This window comes from Lissotriton helveticus, chromosome 12 (genome assembly GCF_964261635.1).
Source record: "Lissotriton helveticus chromosome 12, aLisHel1.1, whole genome shotgun sequence".
Classification (NCBI taxonomy): domain Eukaryota; kingdom Metazoa; phylum Chordata; class Amphibia; order Caudata; family Salamandridae; genus Lissotriton; species Lissotriton helveticus.
The window spans coordinates 57062399-57062901 of record NC_136073.1 but is presented as its reverse complement, the minus strand read 5'-3'; positions in this window follow the sequence as shown (position 1 = coordinate 57062901).

Genomic DNA, 503 nt, shown 5'->3' with positions numbered 1-503 from the left:
GAAAGTAATAAAAAGCGTAATTTTTAGGTCATATGACCAAGCCTTTCATCAGAATAAGAAAAGTAAAATGAACCAGTGAAAAGTTTTATTAACAAGTCACATGACCTGTTATGCTTACGTTACGCGCTGCGCGCCGCGCCCCGGATCGCTTCCGGGAAGCTGCGCTTCGCGCACCGGAGCACTTCCGGATGCGCTAACGCGGCGCGTCATATGACGCATTACGCGACAACGCAGGTCCAGAATATAGTCAAAATGTCTCCACCAACCAGCGGTTGGAACACAACCCCTTTCAGCAGGCTAAATAGTTCTGTTAAATGACAACAGAAGGGACAGGCAACAAGAACCATCAGTCAAAGAGGGGAGGGCAAGTTCTTCTCTACCGGGTCACGTTGGGGCGCTACCGGAACTGATCAAATTGGTAGTCTACAGTGTTTCTGGATGTTTCAGACTGAAGCTGGCGTCAGCATGAGAGCACCACCATCTCGTAGCTCCGTCGTGGCCAT